The 21,917-nt window shown below is 42.5% G+C and overlaps 1 long non-coding RNA gene across 1 annotated transcript; it reads left to right on the forward strand.

Annotated features, from left to right (window-relative positions):
* Window positions 1–1,028: 1,028 nt before the first annotated feature.
* LOC117513295 lies at window positions 1,029–19,677 on the forward strand. The gene is made up of 3 exons (XR_004561543.1): window positions 1,029–1,161; window positions 9,503–9,510; window positions 19,665–19,677. It is a non-coding gene; the product is annotated as an uncharacterized LOC117513295 (long non-coding RNA).
* The last annotated feature ends 2,240 nt before the right edge of the window (window positions 19,678–21,917 follow it).

Raw genomic sequence — 21,917 nt, forward strand, 5'->3', positions numbered from 1 at the left:
GTGTGTGGTAAAAAAAATAAATTCTTCTCATTGCAGTTAAAATCTCAGATGGTGGTCTTTAACACATTTTCCCACTCCCTCCCTCTTGCACTCCCAATAAAATTCTCTGACCAAGAGCTGACCTCTTTCCTGGCCATGTTCTCTCTCCTCCCATCCTTCTCCCAGTCTCCATGCTCTTATCTTCTCTCTCCATTCCTTCTGTATGACTGTACCTTATTTAGCTGTGCCTCAGAAGCCTAAGGTGGTCCACTGGGAACAGGCAGCATCATGGAAGGAGAGGTGGGATTATGGGTAGGGTGGGTGAGGGTGTCAGGGTCACTGGGGGTCGCAGTACTGGTAAAGTCATCGCAGAGGCTACAACAGGGAGGCGTCTCTTCCCTCTTCAAAGGCAGTTGCAGTGACGTTCATACATTGCTTGTGCCCTATCCTCCACCACTCCCTCGCTCTTTTGTGGCTCCCTTTTGGTCTGCTGTGGCTTTACTCCCAGGGGTCAAGACAGGCGAGGGTTAATAAAGTGATACCAGGTGTTGGTCAGAGAGAAATGCCCCCCCACCCCCACCCCAGTCATTCTTAACTCCCTCCAGCAGCAGAATGTTGGCCTTCCACTAAACATGGTGAACGCTGCTGGCACATCGAAGACACAAGTGAACACCTTAGCTGTGCATGTTGGCTCAAGGAAATGTATGAGAAACTGAAACAAATATGAGATTTCCGTTTGTGTTAATTTTTGTCTTACAAAAGTACTTGTCAGCTGATAAGTTTTGTGCATGCTCAAAAATTTGAGAGTATATCAGGCAGAGAGCTTTCCTGCAGCCTGAATGTTTGTTTACCATTTTGTCCTCTACTTATTTACTTTTAAAATGCACATGCATTTATATTCTACAGCTGTGTGAATTGTGCATGAATGGAGAAAGGACCCAACACAGCTGTTCCAGGCCAGGCTGAAGAAAAAGACAGGGTTTTTTTTTTTAATCTGGACCTCAGAGTTCCTGGCAGATTCTTTTGGCAAGAGAGGTGAGGTGAGGTGAGGGGGAGGTGATGATCTAATGGTTAAGGCGTTGAGCTTCAGACCAGAAAATCCTAGGTTCAAATCAAATCCCAGCCTGACTGGAAAATCACTAAGAGCCCATGGGCAAGGTCTTTAATCCCCTATTGCTCCCGGTGTGTAGTGAGTGCCTTGTATGGCAGGACTCTAACATCGGGGTGAATGTGAGGCATTACTTGTAAAGCGCTTTGAGCGTCTGATGCAGATGGAAAAGCGCTATATAAATGCAGTCCATTTACCATTTAAGAAGGAACTGCAGAGTTGGTGATTCTTATCCACATTTGTGTACAGACCTCCGTGAATCCCGCTCAGATCCAGCTTCCCCCAGCATACATATTTGTTTTGAAACTTGCAAATTGTTCTGCTGAATGCAGTTCTCTGTGTTAGTGGGAAATGTTACATCATCCGTCCATCAGAGCCTTAAATCCACAGGAAACCAATGGATTACATGATTTGCCACTGGACACAGTATTTAAAAATGTAACTAATCAGTGTGCTTTATCCATCATGGTGTGACAGCCTTAACTAAGGGCATTTTCACAACTGAAAGTGTGGAACAAGGTTCAAACCAAGGTTCATGTTTGTATATGTTCTGTCTGGTTAGTTTGGTTATGCATTGCAATGTGAGACTAAAGAACTTACTGCTATTTATTTATGATCCTACGTCATTGTCTACGGAGGCTGCACATCGCCATACTCCACATTGATTTTCTTCTAGATTTGTGTGTGTGTGTTTGTGTGTGCATGTGTGCGTGCTTGCGTGCGTGCGTGCGTGTGTGTGAGAGATCTCAGCTTGTTGTTAATTTGGTGCATAGTTCCATTTGAAGACACACAAAAATAGATCACTTTGAATTTAGCAAAATAAACTAAGGGATTCCTTTTATTATGTCTGCACTATTATTCATTCATTCACGCGTTGTATGCCTCTTATCCGGGTCTAGGTTGCAGAAGCAGCAGACCAAACAGCTCAGCTCACTTCCCTATCCATGGCGAAGTCCTCTAACTCTTCCAAGAGGAGTCCCAAGGTGTTGGCAAACTATCTGGGAAATATAATCCCTCCATATCCTGGCTGTTCCTTAAGACCTCTTCATTGGACATGCCTAAAAGACCTCCCCCATGGATGTAACCAGGGGACATCCTCACCAGATGCCTGAACCACCTCAGCTGGCTGCTTAGGATGCAAAGAAGCAGCAGCTCTACTCTGAGACCTTCCCAAATATTTGAGCTTCTCACCCTGTCCCGAGTGGAAGCCCAGATACCCAATGGAGGAATCTCATTTCCCATGCTTGTTCCCAAGGTTCATGACCATAGGTGAGGATAGCAGTGGAAATCAACTGGTAAGTCGAGAGTCTTGCCTTCTGGCTTAGCTCTTGGCTTGCCATGATGATCCGGTACAGGGTCACAAATGCAGCACCAATCTACCGATTGATCTCATGCTCCATTTTACCCTCATTTTTTAATAAGACCCCAAAATACTTCAACTTCTCCACTTGGAGCAATAACTCTTTCCTGACCTAGAGGGAACAATCAGCCCAGTCTCACGGGTTTTTGTTTGTTTGTTGTTTTTTGTTTGTTTGTTTGTTTTTTCGTGAACAATCCACTCTTTTCCAACAGAGGACCACGGTTTCAGATTTGAAGGTACTGATGCTCATCTCAGTAGCTTCACACTCGGCCTCAAACCTGTCCAGTGTGCACCGGATGTCACAGTCTAATGAAGCCAACAGAACCACATTATCCACAAAAAAAATGGAAGTGATTATAGTTATGATGTTTTTCCAGCAGCAAAAGTTAAAAATTTCCAGTTTTTACCACCTGCCATGGCGACAAAGACAAACTGGGAGTTTTTCCTTTCATGAGGAGAAAAGATGGACAGCAGTGCAGAGAGTGACCCGGTTATAATCAGGTAAATTCATTAAATAATTATCTATGTCTTTTTTCGTCTAGTGTTTAACCCTCCATCTGCTGAGTAGGGTCATTTATGACCCCGGGCATATATTTTTGTGCACCATTTTTCTCATTTTAATCGGAAAAAAGTTTCCTAACATGAATTTGTCAATCTATCTGTCCTGCATTTATTCATAGAATTTTGTAAGGAGCGGCTGATCCGTGAGGTGAGTATAATGCAAACTTTGATCTATGAGATTTTCAACATTATAGCCTCAGATGGTATTGTAATTTGCCAACTCTAATCATTATATTTTAGTGTTTAGCAGGGAAGCATGGCCAGCAGACCTAGAATAGCAATATTTACAGCTGTACAAGCACTGAGACTGATTCTTGCTGCCCACAGTGAGGATGAAAAGGATGATGGACAAATATATTAGAGAGTGAAATAAATATGAAGAACCCTAATACAGGTTTTCCAATATAAAGTCAATAGGGTCATAAATAACCCATTTTAGTTGCTAAAATAACTTGGTCGCTTAAGGTTAATGGGTGACAATAAGCTCCCTCAACAACCCTTAATTTGTCCTAAAGTCGGAACCATCTACAACCCCTGGCAAAAATTATGGAATCACCGGCCTCGGAGGATGTTCATTCAGTTGTTTAATTTTGTAGAAAAAAAGCAGATCACAGACATGACACAAAACTAAAGTCAGTTCAAATGGCAACTTTCTGGCTTTAAGAAACACTATAAGAAATCAGGAAAAAAAATTGTGGCAGTCAGTAACGGTTACTTTTTTAGACCAAGCAGAGGGAAAAAAATATGGAATCACTCAATTCTGAGGAAAAAATTATGGAATCATGAAAAACAAAAGAACGCTCCAACACATCACTAGTATTTTGTTGCACCACCTCTGGCTTTTATAACAGCTTGCAGTCTCTGAGGCATGGACTTAATGAGTGACAAACAGTACTCTTCATCAATCTGGCTCCAACTTTCTCTGTTTACTGTTGCCAGATCAGCTTTGCAGGTTGGAGCCTTGTCATGGACCATTTTCTTCAACTTCCACCAAAGATTTTCAATTGGATTAAGATCCGGACTATTTGCAGGCCATGACATTGACCCTATGTGTCTTTTTGCAAGGAATGTTTTCACAGTTTTTGCTCTATGGCAAGATGCATTATCATCTTGAAAAATGATATCATCATCCCCAAACATCCTTTTGATTGATGGGATAAGAAAAGTGTCCAAAATATCAACGTAAACTTGTGCATTTATTGATGATATAATGACAGCCATCTCCCCAGTGCCTTTACCTGACATGCAGCCCCATATCATCAATGACTGTGCAAATTTACATGTTTTCTTCAGGCAGTCATCTTTATAAATCTCACTGGAATGGCACCAAACAAAAGTTCCAGCATCATCACCTTTCCCAATGCAGATTCGAGATTCATCACTGAATATGACTTTCATCCAGTCATCCACAGTCCACGATTGCTTTTCCTTAGCCCATTGTAACCTTGTTTTTTTTCTGTTTAGGTGTTAATGATGGCTTTCGTTTAGCTTTTCTGTATGTAAATCCCATTTCCTTTAGGCGGTTTCTTACAGTTCGGACACAGACATTGACTCCAGTTTCCTCCCATTCATTCCTCATTTGTTTTGTTGTGCATTTTCAATTTTTGAGACATATTGCTTTAAGTTTTCTGTCTTGATGCTTTGATGTCTTCCTTGGTCTACCAGTATATTTGCCTTTAACAACCTTCCCATGTTGTTTGTATTTGGTCCAGAGTTTAGACACAGCTGACTGTGAACAACCAACATCTTTTGCAACATTGCGTGATGATTTACCCTCTTTTAAGAGATTGATAATCCTCTCCTTTGTTTCAATTGACATCTCTCGTGTTGGAGCCATGATTCATGTCAGTCCACTTGGTGCAACAGCTCTCCAAGGTGTGATCACTCCTTTTTAGATGCAGACTAACGAGCAGATCTGATATGATGCAGGTGTTATGTAACCCACTCAAATTTTCCAGTTAGCCTCATTCAACAGTTTCTATTATATTTCCTATGTGCTGTTTATCTATGTACTTGAAATTTCCATTCCCGTCCACTAGGGGCAGTAGTAACACTGTTAGGAAGAGAGATTAGTAGATGAAGAGCACTTGCTGCTGTACGAGGGCTGTCAATAAAGTAACGGTCCTTTTTATTTTTTTCAAAAACTATATGGATTTCATTCATATGTTTTTACGTCAGACATGCTTGAACCCTCGTGCGCATGCGTGAGTTTTTCCACGCCTGTCGGTGACGTCATTCGCCTGTGAGCACTCCTTGTGGGAGGAGTCGTCCAGCCCCTCGTCGGAATTCCTTTGTCTGAGAAGTTGCTGAGAGACTGGCGCGTTGTTTGATCAAAATTTTTTCTAAACCTGTGAGACACATCGAAGTGGACACGGTTAGAAATATTAAGCTGGTTTTCAGTGAAAATTTTAACAGCTGATGAGAGATTTTGAGGTGATTCTGTCGCTTTAAGGACTTTTCACGGTGCGAGACGTCGCGCAGCGCTCTCAGGCGCCGTCGTCAGCCTGTTCAAGCTGAAAACCTCCACATTTCAGGCTCTATTGATCCAGGACGTCGTGAGAGAACAGAGAAGTTTCAGAAGAAGTCGGTTTCAGCATTTTATCCGGATATTCCACTGTTAAAGGAGATTTTTTTAATGAAAGACGTGTGGACGGATCCGCGCGTCGGGACGCAGCCGACGCGGTGCGGCGGCACAGGAAAAACACCTCCGTGTTGATAACCATTTGTAAAATCCAGGCGGCTTTTGATGGCTTTCAGTGGAGTGAGTATATGAGAAATTGTTTAACAGGCAGGACATGTTCCAACTTGTCCTTAAGGCTTTCAACAGAGGTGTTTTTCCTGTGGCGGAGCGTCGCGGCGGCTGCGTCCCGACGCGCGGACCCGTCCGCACGTCTTTCATTAAAAAAATCTCCTTTAACAGTGGAATATCCGGATAAAATGCTGAAACCGACTTCTTCTGAAACTTCTCTGTTCTCTCACGACGTCCTGGATCAATAGAGCCTGAATGTGGAGGTTTTCAGCTTGAACAGGCTGATGACGGCGGCTGAGAGCGCTGCGCGACGTCTCGCACCAGTGGGAAGTCCTTAAAGCGACAGTATCACCTCAAAATCTCTCATCAGCCGTTAAAATTTTCACTGAAACCAGCTTAATTTTTCGAACCGTGTCCACTTCGATGTGTCTCACAGGTTTTAGAAAAAATTTTGATCAAACAACGCGCCAGTCTCTCAGCAACTTCTCAGACAAAGGAATTCCGACGAGGGGCTGGACGACTCCTCCCACAAGGAGTGCTCACAGGCGAATGACGTCACCGACAGGTGTGGAAAAACTCACGCATGCGCACGAGGGTTCAAGCATGTCTGACGTAAAAACATATGAATGAAATCCATATAGTTTTTGAAAAAAATAAAAAGGACCGTAACTTTATTGACAGCCCTCGTATGAGCAGAGCGAGATCCCAAGTATGAAGGAAACGTTTGCATTAAAGAATAGTGGTGAAAAAAAAAAACCCCCTACTTTTGTTTCGAGTGATTAATCCTGTGAGAACCAATATTCGTGCAAGAAAGGACCCGGACAGCATTAATGTGTATATATATTTTCCTTGACTCCGGTGAGGTTTTTTTTTTTTTTTTTTTTCCCGTGCTAAGCGCAAAGTTAGCTAACATTGTTTGATTCATGGTCTTTGGTTAAGTACATGAACGGAGCACATAAGGCTTATCTTATGAAGATGTATTAGGTTCATGCAGATGTATGGATTCGTTGTGTAAGCTTATTTTGAGCAACTTTGATGTATTTTGACCGTAAGCTAGAAAAAAAAACAATTGGAGTTGAACTGAGCTAATGAACTGCTCATGCTCGTGAATGCCGTTTTCACATACATGTTATTGACCTAACAAGTGAGTGACCGAATTCCATTTTGTGCAGTTTATGGACTGAATGGACTATTATATATACTATACTATTATTATATACTATTATATATATATATGTGTGAAAAAAAAGAAAGCAAGATAAAAAGTTTTCATGTGTTCTTTATTAATTAAATAAATGTCGGCAATGTGTTTTTTTCAACTTTACTTACGGGTCATAATTGTGTTGTTCTCCTCCTCGAAAAGAACCTTAAATTAAGGGCGCTCAGTTAATGTCTCTGACAACTTCTAAAGAGCCATAACTAGCAGTTACATAATTTGGCGAGCCAGCAGCCAGGAGGAGTATATGTTTATTTTTGACTACTTTTATTGCCGGTTTGACTGATAAGATACATTGTACTACTTTTTCTATTTTCAATAGTTTGAAGTCCATACTGTGAATTGAATTTTCACTTTTTGGGTTACCATGGATACTGAGAATGCATATGGTGTTAACTTGAGAAATGCTGTGTATGTTGAGGGTATTACGTTGCATGACACTGACGAGCAGATTACCGAATTTTGTTCCACTCATGGAACTGTGAAAAAGGTGCTACGAGTTAGACAGACAGGGCAAGCGAATGGTGTTAAAGCCCTTGTGGAGTTTGAATCGGAGGAATCAGCTAACCTACTATCTGAAGCAGTTGAATACTTTTCCAGTCCTAGGAATCCTGAGATATTGTGGCATGTAGACAAGGCTTATAGAATGACTCCCACTCCTCAGAAACCCCCCAAGGCCGAACCCCTAGGATTAAGTAGCGACACTAGCTCTAATAGCGAAGCTGACTCTGATGACAGTAGCGCCCCCCTAGTTTGTAAAAAACACATCAGTGCATGCCCACCTCAACATTATTCCCTTGAACACACCCCTAAAAGCAAGTACACCACAGGGCATTAATTCCAAACTCCCCAAAGAGTATTCAGTGAAGACATTGTCAACCCACCAGATGTGCAGAAGATAATAGTAGAGCATGTCATTAAAAACAACAAAGTTGATACTTCAAGCCAAGGATTCAAACGCCTTTGTCCCTTTTCAGGCAAACTCCCCAAGCCTGCTAATGAAGCAGATTTTCAGACATGGTCTCTCCACGTGGAGCTCATGATTCAGGATAAAACCCCCCGTGACATACAACGACGTCAAATCCTAGAAAGCCTCCTCCCCCCAGCCTCCGATTTAGTGAGACAGCTAGGCCCAGATTCAGCCCCCTCTGACTATGTGAAGCTTCTCGAGTCAGCTTATGGACTAGTGGAGGATGGGCAAGAGATTTTTGCAAAATTTCTCAGCACACATCAGAACGCTGGAGAGAGAGCCTCAGAGTACCTGCAACGACTGCAGGTGTTAATCACTACGGTCATAAAGAGAGGTGGTATTGCCAAAGCTGACGCCAACAACCAGGTGCTGCGGCAGTTCCAGCATGGATGCTGGGACCAAATCTCTCATTTTGTCCTTGCAGTTAAGTCTGAAAACAGAGATGCCCCCAGATTTTTCCGAATTCCTGCTTCAAGTGAGAACAGAGGAAGACCGCAGAGCGGCCAAACAAGATCGTATGCACCGCCATCTAGGCAGCTCAAAGACCAGATCCATGAATGTGCAGCTAGTGGAAGAAGCATCTTTCTGTCATGACCCAAGTTCTAATGTTCTCCAGACATACATGAACGAAACTGAGGCTTTACGTAAGCAGGTTGCTGAACTAAAAATGCAGCTCACAAGTAAGAGAGAACAACAAAGCAAAAGTATGTTAAGAAAGACCCCCAGACTACAGTTACTGGAACCCCTTCAGCTAGTGCTGTAGCTGCAGTTCACTCCCAACAGACACTCTCCAAGCCCATGCCGAAGGCTTGGTTCTGCTTCAAGTGTGGCAATGACGGTCACTTGGCTAGACAGTGTGAAAATCCCCCCAATAAACCACTGGTGGACCAGAAATACAGAGAACTGAAGACAAAACAGGATCAATGGCAAACTCAGTACGGGCATTTAAACTGGACAGGGTTGCTGTAGAGGGACTCACTGCACCCCCACACGAACCAAAGCATCCCCCAGAACACCGGACAAGAGAAACTGCATTATGTGAAAGCCATTCCCCAAGCCAGCCACTGGGTGGTGCTATTCCAATAGGTTTAATAGGGCCAAAGTGTACCTCTGCTGTTGTCATCGAGGGTGTTCAGTGCGATAGCCTTCTAGATTCAGGTTCTCAGGTCACCACAGTTTCCCAATCTTTTCACAAGACACACCTCTCACACCTGCCCATTTACCCTATTCAAGATTTGTTAGACATAGAAGGGGCTGGTGGTCAAGAAGTACCCTACTCTGGTTACATCCAGGTTAGCATTGATTTTCCAGAGAACGTCATGGGGAAACCTGTGAAGATCCACACCCTTGCACTTGTAGTGCCTGACCACAGAACCAACATGCATGTCCCCTTCTTGATTGGCACAAACGCTCTGGATCCTCTTTATGAGAACTGTGCACCCACCCAGAATGAGAAACACAGAAGCGACAGTGGCAACTGTTCCCCACTTGTAAAAAGTTTGTACAACAGGTTCAAGATAAACCAGCAGAATGGGCGAGTAGGGACTGTGAAGTTACAGAGCAAAAAGTGTGTCATCATTCCTGCGGGGGAAAGGTTGGCTTTGAATGGATACGCCAGACATGTCCCTGTATCAACTAACGCCACCCTCTTAGTTGAGCCCCCTCAGTCCGGCCTACCTGCTGGCCTTCTGTTCTGTAGCTATGTCATGACGAGTCCCTCAGTCCCCTCTTTTAAGTTGCTTGTCCTGGTTAAGAACGAGACCGCACATGACATCAGGCTTTCCAGAGGCCATGACCTGGCAAAGCTTTCATTCATCACGGCTGTGTCACGCTTACCTGTATCGGGCAACAAAGTCACCCAGAGTGAGCCACCACGTCTCGGCTCAGCTTCTGCAATTTGCAACACCATGCATGTGTCTGATAGTGGCAAACTCACCTTCGACTTTGGTGACTCTCCTCTGTCCGCAGAATGGAAGGACAGAATTGCTAAGAAACTCAATTCAGTATCCATTGTCTTTGCACTCAATGACCTCGACTTTGGTCACACAACTGAAATTAAACACAAGGCGGGGAAACGACTCTCCTACAGAGCAAAGTGTTGTGAAGACAGAGGAGTCCAGTTGATGCTGAGGGCAATGAACCAGTTCGTCTTTTCAAGTGACATCCTGTACAGAAGACGAGTGAGCCAGGGTGAACTTTCTCATCAACTTGTCCTCCCAGTCAAGTACAGAAAAACTGCGCTGGAAAACCTCCATGATGCTGTTGGACACATGGGCATTGAAAGAACACTAGACTTAGTCCGTGCCCGGTTCTATTGGCCCCGTATGTCCGTTGATGTGAGTGAGAAGATCCAAACATGTGAGCGATGTATCCGAACGAAAGTGCAAACTGAGAGAAGTGCTCCCCTTGTGAACATTAAGACCAGTCGTCCTTTAGAGTTGGTCTGCATGGACTACCTGTCGTTAGCGCCAGACAGAAGGGGCACTAAGAACATTCTAGTGATAACAGACCATTTCACTAAGTACGCAGTGGCAGTTCCTACAGCTGACCAAAAGGTAAGACTGTGGCAAAAGCTCTCTGGAACAACTTTTTCATTCACTACGGATTTCCTGAACGGTTGCATAGCGACCAAGGACGTGACTTTGAATCAGCTCTGATCAAAGACCTCTGTGCATTGCTCGGCATCAAAAAGACGAGGACAACCCCTTACCATCCCCGGGGCAATCCCATTGGGCGTTTTAACAGGACACTGTTGGAGATGCTTAGAACGCTGGAAGAAGGAGATAAGGTGAAGTGGAAGGATTTTGTGCAACCTCTGGTACATGCATATAACTGCACTAAAAAGGACACCACAGGCTATTCTCCTTACCAGTTGATGTTTGGCCACCAACCAAGGCTTCCACTTGACCTTGCATTTGGACTTACCCCAGAAGATCTCAGTAAGATATCCCACACCGAGTATGTCAAAAAGCTGACAGAGAGTCTAACAGAGAGCTACAGACTTGCAACCGAACACAGTCTGAAGACTGCTTTGCAAAACAAACGCAGATTTGACAGCAAAGTGAGAGAGTCCACACTGTTACCCGAAGACAGAGTCTTTGTGCGCAATGTTGGTATCAGAGGGAAGCATAAAATTGCCAATAGGTGGAGTGAAACCATTTACAAGGTCGTCAAACAAATTCAAGACTCCCCTGTCTATGTCGTAGTCCCTGAGCACGTAAATGGACCTGAGATTTACTTGCACAGAGATTTACTTTTGCCATGTGGGTTCCTCCCATCCACTGTCAACGACGAACAACCTAAGAGAAGTAAGTCCCAACAAAACCTGACAACTTGCCTGCTCTTGAACCTGATCAACCTGAGGATGAAGAAGAGGAATCTGACGATGATGAAGAGGAGTATTATTCCCTCTATGATCAACTTTTGAGGGAGTCAAAAAATGTTCAAGCTGAACAGGAAAGACAGATTCCACAAGTTGAAAAACCTGAAACTGGCCAGTCAGCCAAATGTGACACTCAGTTGGGAGCTGAACCGAGTCCCGAGAGACCAGACATTAGCGTGACTTGATCCTGAAGCGCCAGCATTTGAGCCTACGAATATTGAAGCAAGCCTGTCTCAGGAACTGTCTGAATCCGAGTCCGTAACAGCTGAAGTTCTTGCAACAGATCCCAGTGAGCGTCATAGCCCGGGAAGTGAACAAGAGGATGCATCACCACTGAAGCCCAGTGGAGATGTACTGGAACGAATGGAGGTAGCAAACGCTGAAGTTGTCCCTGACAGTGAGGTACCACTGAGAAGATCGGCACGAGAGCGAGCAGCCCCCCAAAGACTTACATACTCCACTCTAGGAAACCCCCTACTCACTGTAATGCATTCCATCTTAGCTGGTTTAGACCAAGCTTTCTCCCAGACCCTAGTCGATGCCCCTTGTACATACACAACTTGACCCCTTTACCCACTGATATAGTGTAAGGTACACTTGCAGTGTAGAGTAGGACATGCAAGGATGCATGCAGATTTAGGAGGGGAGGATGTAACCCACTCAAATTTTCCAGTTAGCCTCATTCAACAGTTTCTATTATATTTCCTATGTGCTGTTTATCTATGTACTTGAAATTTCCATTCCCGTCCACTAGGGGCAGTAGTAACACTGTTAGGAAGGGAGATTAGTAGATGAAGAGCACTTGTTGCTGTATGAGCAGAGCGAGATCCCAAGTATGAAGGAAACGTTTGCATTGAAGAATAGTGGTGGAAAAAAAAACCCTACTTTTGTTTCGAGTGATTAATCCTGTGAGAACCAAGATTCGTGCAAGAAAGGACCCGGACAGCATTAATGTGTATATATATTTTCCTTGACTCCGGTGAGTTTGTTTTTTTTTTTTCCCGTGCTAAGCGCAAAGTTAGCTAACATTGTTTGATTCATGGTCTTTGGTTAAGTACATGAACGGAGCACATAAGGCTTATCTTATGAAGATGTATTAGGTTCATGCAGATGTATGGTTTCATTGTGTAAGCTTATTTTTAGCAACTTTGATGTATTTTTAGCTAATTATAGGCCAATCTCCAACCTTCCTTTTCTCTCAAAGATTCTTGAGAGGGTAGTTGTAAAACAGCTAACTGATCACCTGCAGAGGAATGGTCTATTTGAAGAGGTTCAGTCAGGTTTTAGAATTCATCATAGTACAGAAACAGCATTAGTGAAGGTTACAAATGATCTTCTTATGGCTTCGGACAGTGGACTTATCTCTGTGCTTGTTCTGTTGGACCTCAGTGCTGCTTTTGATACTGTTGACCATAAAATTTTATTACAGAGATTAGAGCATGTCATAGGTATTAAAGGCACTGCGCTGCGGTGGTTTGAATCATATTTGTCTAATAGATTACAGTTTGTTCATGTAAATGGGGAATCTTCTTCACAGACTAAAGTTAATTATGGAGTTCCACAAGGTTCTGTGCTAGGACCAATTTTATTCACTTTATACATGCTTCCCTTAGGCAGTATTATTAGATGGTATTGCTTAAATTTCATTGTTACGCAGATGATACCCAGCTTTATCTATCCATGAAGCCAGAGGACACACACCAATTAGCTAAACTGCAGGATTGTCTTACAGACATAAAGACATGTATGACCTCTAATTTCCTGCTTTTAAACTCAGATAAAACTGAAGTTATTGTACTTGGCCCCACAAATCTTAGAAGCATGGTGTCTAACCAGATCTTTACTCTGGATGGCATTTCCCTGACCTCTAGTAATACTGTGAGAAATCTTGGAGTCATTTTTGATCAGGATATGTCATTCAAAGCGCATATTAAACAAATATGTAGGACTGCCTTTTGCATTTACGCAATATCTCTAAAATCAGAAAGGTCTTGTCTCAGAGTGATGCTGAAAAACTAATTCATGCATTTATTTCCTCTAGGCTGGACTATTGTAATTCTTTATTATCAGGTTGTCCTAAAAGTTCCCTAAAAAGCCTTCAGTTAATTCAAAATGCTGCAGCTAGAGTATTGACGGGGACTAGCAGGAGAGAGCATATCTCACCCGTGTTGGCCTCTCTTCATTGGCTTCCTGTTAATTCTTGAATAGAATTTAAAATTCTTCTTCTTACTTATAAGGTTTTGAATAATCAGGTCCCATCTTATCTTAGGGACCTCGTAGTACCATATCACCCTAATAGAGCGCTTCGCTCTCAGACTGCAGGCTTACTTGTAGTTCCTAGGGTTTGTAAGAGTAGAATGGGAGGCAGAGCCTTCAGCTTTCAGGCTCCTCTCCTGTGGAACCAGCTCCCAATTCAGATCAGGGAGACAGATACCCTCTCTACTTTTAAGATTAGGCTTAAAACTTTCCTTTTCGCTAAGGCTTATAGTTAGGGCTGGATCGGGTGACCCTGGACTATCCCTTGGTTATGCTGCTTTAGACGTAGACTGTGGGGGGGTTCCCATGATGCACTGTTTCTTTCTCTTTTTGCTCTGTATGCATCACTCCGCATTTAATCATTAGTGATCGATCTCTGCCCCCCTCCACAGCATGTCTTTTTCCTGGTTCTTTCCCTCAGCCCCAACCAGTCTCAGCAGAAGACTGCCCCTCCCTGAGCCTGGTTCTGCTGGAGGTTTCTTCCTGTTAAGAGGGAGTTTTTCCTTCCCACTGTTGCCAAGTGCTTGCTCACAGGGGGTTGTTTTGACCGTTGGGGTTTTTCATAATTATTGTATGGCCTTGCCTTACAATATAAAGCGCCTTGGGGCAACTGTTTGTTGTGATTTGGCGCTATATAAAAAAAAAGTTGATTGATTGAGTTGATTTTGACCGTAAGCTAGAAAAAAAAAACAATTGGAGTTGAACTGAGCTAATGAACTGCTCATGCTCGTGAATGCTGTTTTCACATACATGTTATTGACCTAACAAGCGAGTGACCGAATTCCATTTTGTGCAGTTTATGGACTGAATGGACTATTACGTTTGAAATGCTGCACTTTGAGTTAAGATATCGAAGAATACGTTTCAGATCTGACGAGAGTGATTAAGAAGAATTATTTACGGTACTGTTATCCTGCTATTGCAGGTTGTTTTTTTTTTTTCTGAGAGATTGATTTCATCAGCGAACTTCTCTGGATGCACGTGGGGCCAGTAGAGAGAAGAGGAGCATCTTGCCACTCGCCTACTTCCGGTGTCTCTATCCAAAGGCCCCAGATAAGGAGATCTAACGCACACACCCGCACGTGGGACACACAACTTTAAAAAAAGAAAAAAAAAACATACTACCCGGGTAGATGAACATCGAAGGACTTTGTGGTTTATTCATATTATTTTTATTCAGAGCTCTGAAGTTTTCTGTCAACTTTTTCCTATTTTTTCTATTTCTTTTTTTTTTCTTTTGATGGTTCAAAAGACAATTTAAAGACACTATATATATATATGTGTGAAAAAAAGAAAGCAAGATAAAAAGTTTTCATGTGTTCTTTATTAATTAAATAAATGTCTGCAATGTGTTTTTTTCAACTTTACTTACTGGTCATAATTGTGTTGTTCTCCTCCTCGAAAAGAACCTTAAATTAAGGGCGCTCAGTTAATGTCTCTGACAACTTCTAAAGAGCCATAACTAGCAGCTACAGTTAGTTTTGGGGATGAAAATTTACAGGGTGATTCCATAATTTATTCCTCAGAATTGAGTGATTCCATATTTTTTTTCCCTCTGCTTGGTCTAAAACAGTAACCGTTACTGACTGCCACAATCTTTTTTTCTTGATTTCTTATAGTGTTTCTTAAAGCCAGAAAGTTGCCATTTGAAATTACTTTAGTTTTGTGTCATGTCTGTGATCTGCTTTTTTTCTACAAAATTAAACAACTGAATGAACATCCTCCAAGGCCGGTGATTCCATAATTTTTGCCAGGGGTTGTAGGTGAGTTTGAAAGCCCTTAAAATAAGACCTGGGAACACTACAAGACAAAATCTCCCTGTGTTTGTGTGTGTTCATGAATGTCACCCATTTCTTGAATGGGTGTGTGTATGTGGGGGCGGGGGGGGGGGGGTATGTGTGTATCTCAAAGCTACACATCACAGGCGAGAGTGAGAGAATAGCATCAGAGCTCAGGGACCTTTGGTACAATACGGGGTTAACCGACCCAACAAAGTGGTCGATTATGTCTCAGCAGAGGAACCAGAGAATGAAAAAGACTTCAAATCTGACCATTGTTTTTTCCAGTGATCCAGGAGAAAGGCGAACACTCATAACATGTGGATGAAATGCTGAGCGGTGGTGTGCCTCGCTTGAATTTTGAGCAGGAGGAATCGACTGTGAGCGTCTCATCTGAGTCCTGACTGTTGAGAAAAAGTTGCTGCATAGATCAGTGAAAAGGAGTCACTGTGGTGAAACACAATGACTTCGGTCAACATCCACGTGAGGTGCAGAAACATACTAGAAATGAATTCCAAAGCACTTGGATTTGTGAAAATAAGTGCATGAAAATTTGTAGGTTTTGCTTTCACATCACCGCCAAGACCACCAGCTCACACAACTTTTAATCCATCCTGCTAAATGAAGGTGGTCCTCATTAACGCTAATCAACATCAACGACAAGCTGGGGCCAACAGCCCAGCTAATCCACCATTTACACTTTCTCCTCTCAGTGGAACCCTGCTGGCCAGTTCTTACCCGGTCACAGAAAGAACCATTGTTAACGAGCTCAACAACAAAGATACAAGCCCATTCAAAACCTGTTGCCTCCATTAGAACCCGCGAGCTGGTCCTGATACGAAAACTCTGTTTAAACAGCCCAGGGAGTGAAAAAAGAGAAGGTCAGGGAGGTCAAGCCTGACATTTATGCTTCTCCATCTGATCATCACTGACTTTTTTGACTCTTGATCTCTGAAAAATGAAATTAGTAAATGCATAATAAGATAAGATATCATACTGTAAAAAGACTCAAGTGCTGGCAATTTTTATTGCAATCATCCAACAACTGAAAACATAAATAATGGAGGAGTGTCTGAGTGGATATTTTCATGCTATTACAAGTGCACAGGTGCTGGTATGAGCATGAGCATGCCACAGTGCTGCTGATATTACACTGTAACAAAGTGTTATATTTTCTACAGCAACAATCCACACTAATATTTGCACGCTCTCTGTGCCCATCTGAGATTTCCTGTTTATTTTGCTAGTGTGTCTGTAGCATGGCCCAAGCAGAGGGTCACCTCTTTGAGTCTGATCTGCTTGAGGTGTCTTCCTCAATATCATCAGATGGAGTTTTTCCTTACCACTGATGCCTGTGTTTGCTCTAGGGGTTGGTAAGGTTAGACCTTACTTGTGTGAAGCACCTTGAGGCAGCTTTGTTGTGATTTGGCGCTATGTCAATGAAATAAATTATTTCCTACTACTTTTTAACTCTTTATTTTACTTTGTCTTTTTTATTGTCTGTTGCAATTTTATTGTTATTTTTAATTTGTTTATTTACGATTGGGAGTAACTTGGTGCCCATTTTTTAATTATGTAGAGCACTTTGGTTGTATGCTGTCATTTTAAACGTGCTTTAGAAATAAAGGTTGAGTTGAGAGATATCAAGCAGGTGCCAAATCAGAATGAGTCATGACAATCAATGATTTGTGGCCACAGGGATGCACAGGTGGTGCCACTTCCAAATCTGGAGAAATGAGAAGGGTAACGTCAGGAATGGTATTTGTACTGTGGCCAAGAGAGGCCACAACACTAACTAATGCAGAAAACACAAATCACACCTGCATCACTTCTACAACAGATAGTTTAATCAATGCACATCTTATAACATGATAAAACACTTGCAAGCACAAGAAACACTAATAAATATAAGCTGCAGCACACAATTTAATTTGATAATGTGTCTGTTGTAAATACCCACAATGTAAGCAAAAACATGGACACTGCAAAAATCCAAACTGCAATGTAAGATCTCCAAGCAAGGCAAAAATGAGTTTCTGCCCAGAGGACTTTTAATGATAGAATGTTCAGTGCATCGCAAATAAAATAATAAAATGCAAACACAGAGTTATCTTCAGAGTAGTATCATGAATAAAATAACCATATAATCCACTCAGCTTTGCAGAGCAGTTATGTGCTATAGCTCAAAGAGGACAGAGCGCAGCTGTCGCATACCGAACAGTCTGCCCCTAAAAATTGGTCCGCCCTGCCTCCACTACGTGTGCGTCATTTCAGAGCTCAGTAGCTCATCTGAGACGGACTCTCTTCACCCAAATCAATCAAATGGATTAATGTGTTTATTAACCATCAGACGACAACGTAAAACCTCTTAAATCATTCTAATGTCAGTTTTAAGCAGAAACGACAAGATAATCTGTGACAATTTGAAATGACTGAGGCGCATTGAACACAACAGTTCGCAGCTCGTGTTGCTGCTGCGCTTTGATCGCTTCCTCTGTCTTTTATGATGAAATATTGCTGAGTTTATGTGGAAATGATTGTTGTACAAAAGCTTCAGATATCTGTCGCTGAGACAGATGATGACTGGAGTGCAGTTTGAAGCAGAAACAAGGCAATCAGTGAATCGCGGCTAATGACGCATGCGCAGTGAAGGCAGGGTGGACCATTCGGTCAGCGACACCGGAACGCACTTAAAGGTCTCTCATTAAACATCCTCCAGGCAGAGACCTCTTTCTGTGTTCGAATGCTGCTTTCCCATGTTGCCTGTAGAAAACCTGTCATACTGGTGACATGGATAATAATTTGCTTAATTTAAAGATACGAGATTTAGTGTTAAAAGAGGAAGCCCCTGGGGCCTCGTGCAAAGGCTGTGTATGCACAAAAACATGGTGCTAACCACTACGCCACCATGTTGCCACAGGTTCTCAGTCTCAGTTTAATTTAACCTCACTGGGTGTTATGTTGATACCCTGATTGCAGCACTTGAGAAGCTGAAAGAGAAGTCAAAGTGTCTGGACTTCCTCATCTTGGTCATCAGAAATGTGTCTGTGGTGAAATTATTGAACTTTGAGAGAGATTCACATATCTTGGAAGTGGTATTCATGTCACTGGGTCATTAGCTTCTGAATTTGAGAGATTTTTGGGAAGAGATTATGGAACAGAGGTGTTTGGCGAGGTCAGTACCTATAAAGTGAAACAAAGATCCAGGTCTTTAGGGTCCTGGTGCTTCCTGTCTTCTTGTGTGGTTGTGGGACTTTGACTTTAACCAGTGTTCTGTGGTGACAACTGGATGTCTAGTACTAGGTTCTTTTCTGAGGATTCTCGGGTAGAGCTGGGATGACTTTGTGTCAAATGAATGGTTACTTGAGAGGACTTGGTTCCAGCAGATAGCTGTTACAACCCCAATTCCAATGAAGTTGGGACGTTGTGTGAAATGTAAATAAAAACAGAATACAATGATTTGCAAATCCTCTTCAACCTATATTCAACTGAATACACCACAAAGACAAGATATTTAATGTTCAAACTGATAAACTTTATTGTTTTTGTACAAATATTTACTCATTTTGAAATGGATGCCTGCAACACGTTTTAAAAATCTGGGGCAGTGGTATGTTTACCACTGTGTTACATCACCTTTCCTTCTAATAATACTCAATAAGCATTTGGGAACTGAGGACACTAATTGTGAGTGTCATGACTGGGTATAAAAGGAGCATCCCCAAAAGGCTCAGCTGTTCACAAGCAAACATGGGGCGAGGATCACCACTTTGTGAACAACTGCATGAAAAATAGTTTAAGAACAATGTTTCTCAATGTTCAATTGCAAGGAATTTAGGGATTCCATCATCTATAGTCCATAATACAATCAGAAGATTCAGAGAATCTGGAGAATTTTCTACATGTAAGTGGCAAGGCCAAAAACCAACACTTAATGCCCGTGACCTTCGATCCCTCAGGTGGCACTGCATTAAAAACAGACATCATTGTGTAAAGGATCTTACCGCGTGGGCTCAGGAACACTTCAAAAAAAATATTGTCAGTTAACACAGTTTGTCGCTACATCTACAAGTGCAAGTTAAATCTCTTCCATGCAAAGCGAAAGCCATACATCAACAACATCCAGAAACACCGCTGCCTTCTCTGGGCCCGAGCTCATTTGAAATGGACAGATGCAAAGTGGAAAAGTGTGCTGTGGTCTGATGAGTCCATGTTTCAAATTGTTTTTGGAAATCATGGGCGTTGTGTCCTCTGGACAAAAGAGGAAAAGACCATCTAGATTGTTACCAGTGCAAAGTTCAAAAGCCAGCATCTGTGATGGTATGGGGGTGTGTTAGTGCCTGCAGTCCAGACCTGTCGCCCATTGAAAATGTGTGGCGCATTATGAAGCACAAAATACGACAACAGAGACCCCGGACTGTTGAACAACTGAAGTTGTACATCAAGCAAGAATGGGAAAGAATTCCACCTACAAAGCTTCAACAATTAATGTCCTCAGTTCCCAAATGCTTATTGAGTGTTGTTAGAAGGAAAGGTGATGTAACACAGTGGTAAACATACCACTGTCCCAGCTTTTGTGAAATGTGTTGCAGGCATCCATTTCAAAATGAGTAAATATTTGTACAAAAACAATAAAGTTTATCAGTTTAAACATTAAATATCTTGTCTTTGTGGTGTATTCAGTTGAATATAGGTTGAAGAGGATTTGCAAATCACTGTATTCTGTTTTTATTTACATATTACACAACGTCCCAACTTCATTGGAACTGGGGTTGTACTTTCACGAAGTGGGGATAGACTGGTTGTTTGCCTGGGTGGTTGCCATCCAGGACCCATTGTGGTTCCTTCACGTGGTGGATGCAAGACGCATGATGCCAGTGGATGTTGACAGAACTGACCTGACTTGTCTCAATGTACCCTTTTGTTAAACTTAACCAGCATTGTACTGTGTGATACACTGTATGACAGTTCTCTGAGTTCTCTGTAAACCTTATTCATAAGTTAAAATTCACCAGCTTATAAGTTTTACAAATCACATTCTAAAAATGAAAAAGAAATACAGAAGCTCATGATCTTCAGATGTAGATGCATATGACAAATTTTTTTGTTTGTTTGTTTTGACACAGTCATGACCCAATAACAAAGCTAAATGTCTTGTTTCAGGAGAAAAACCTGTGCTTCCCTGCAAAGATAACACAGCAAATCACTTTGTTTTTCAGTTTTGTGACGTGACCTTTAAAGCATCCTGTAGGTCAAATACAGACTCTTTCAGTCTTTGCTTCATGTAGGAAAGTAAACACAATAAATTCCAGCACATATCCAAAGCCGGGGTGTTGTGTTATTTTTCGGATTGCGAGTACGCACAATAGACACACAGCTGTGGTGATCAGTCCAGGCTCCCCAGGAGCCACCGGAGGCCCAGAGCACGTTTGTTAATGATCAGTTACAAAGGCCACAACAGATACTGCTAGTCGCTGAGGTCTGAACTCCTTTGTAACGCAAACCTGTGAACACTGCACCTTCTGCTAAATGTTTAAACCCACAATGTGTCACGCTGGATTGATTGCAGCTGAGTCAGCAGTTTGAGGAAAGTGAGGTGTTAAAATTTTTAGCATGTTATAAAGATGCAGCAACACACAGTTGACTGGTTTGAGATCTGCCCAATCAGTGGGCTGGACTATGTTATGGAAGCAGAATGACAAGTTGCTTTTGTGTCTTAAAAAATATAATATATATTGTAGATTATGTTCAGAAACATCTGCAAGAAAATTGTCCTTCAAAAATTGATATCTTGATTTTGTATTTTGCAGATTCTATCATATTTCTAAGCTCCCAACAGAAGAAATGGATCTGAGGCATTTTTTGGAATAGAAGTTTTAAACGTGCATACGATGTGGTCACAGAGGTCAGGGAGTTTAGGTGTTGTCTTATGATGGGGTGAGTGTCCTCCAAATAACTTCCACAAAGCCATAAAGATCAAGAGAAAGTTCCAAATGCTGTGCGTACTGAAATTACGAGATTTTTTTTTAAGGCCTTCCCGAACAAGCTCACACATAAACGTGTGTGTGTGCACTCAGGCACGCACGTGCCTGTGCACGCTCACAACACGTATACATGCACACGCACAGGCACCTATCCCTCTAAGGCAATCCCTGACCCTCCCCCACCCCTGAAACCCGATCTTTCGGCATGCAGCGCGGAATTCTCCAATTGCCCTGACTTTTGACCTCTGCCCTTTTTGGCAGTGCACAGAAGAGAAGATGAAGTGCCCAAGCCTCTCTCTTCCCCAGCACAAAAAATCTCCTGTTCTAGCAGCCCTCCCACACACAAATGGGCATGAACACACACATACGTGCTACACACACACACACACACACCAATTCCCATTTGGGATGCCTCGACGCCAAACACTGTGGTTCCCTTGAGGCGCATGATCAAAATGATTCGTGATACATAGGGAGCAGCTTGTACAGATGTGTGGTGTGAAAAACAGAGAGCGGTCGTTTGACTTTTGAACATCCCCTCGTGCTCACACAACAAAGCCGTTAATGCCTTGGC

This window comes from Thalassophryne amazonica, chromosome 7 (genome assembly GCF_902500255.1).
Source record: "Thalassophryne amazonica chromosome 7, fThaAma1.1, whole genome shotgun sequence".
Lineage (NCBI taxonomy): Eukaryota > Metazoa > Chordata > Actinopteri > Batrachoidiformes > Batrachoididae > Thalassophryne > Thalassophryne amazonica.